The sequence below is a fragment of the Castor canadensis genome, chromosome 7 (assembly GCF_047511655.1).
Source record: "Castor canadensis chromosome 7, mCasCan1.hap1v2, whole genome shotgun sequence".
Classification (NCBI taxonomy): Eukaryota; Metazoa; Chordata; class Mammalia; order Rodentia; family Castoridae; genus Castor; species Castor canadensis.
The window spans coordinates 54,306,174-54,306,704 of NC_133392.1; the positions used below are offsets into that span (position 1 = coordinate 54,306,174).

Sequence of the window (531 nt, forward strand, 5' to 3'; positions counted from 1 at the left end):
CAAAGTTCACTGATTTAAATATTCATCTCATCCAAAAGCACCTTCCAAGTTAACACATAAAATCACACCCACAATGCTGACCGAATTAAGCTACCCTGAATTCGGGCAGGGACCCACTCTCTCTCATCCAAAATCATCTGTCTCTTACCACACAGGTGTGTGTCACTCAGGATGATAGTAACTAAAGATACCAAGAAATCCTAAACTCCACTAGGATGCAAAAGAAAATATTCTCTATGCTTTCTGTCTGGTTTTATGGCAGCCCAGATTGAATTGGGGAATACAACAGTAGTATAAAAAGAAAAAGAAAAAAAAAAAAGAGATCCCAACTCAACTTGGTTTAGACAATAAGGAAATTATCTTGTGTAGCAAGGAATCTAGAATTGTTACAGGTCTCAGGCAAAATCTATCCAGAGACTCAACAATATCATAAAGGACCCAGGTTGTTTTTCCTTCTCTGAAACTGCACATAGTGCACTGTCTTTGCTCTCAGCCCCGAATCCTGGAAAGCAAGTGCCAGTGTTATAAAAA

At 38.8% G+C, this 531-nt stretch overlaps 1 pseudogene; it reads left to right on the forward strand.

Moving 5' to 3' along the window:
* Window positions 1-205: 205 nt before the first annotated feature.
* LOC141425305 (small nucleolar RNA SNORA31) lies at window positions 206-288 on the forward strand (annotated as a pseudogene).
* The last annotated feature ends 243 nt before the right edge of the window (window positions 289-531 follow it).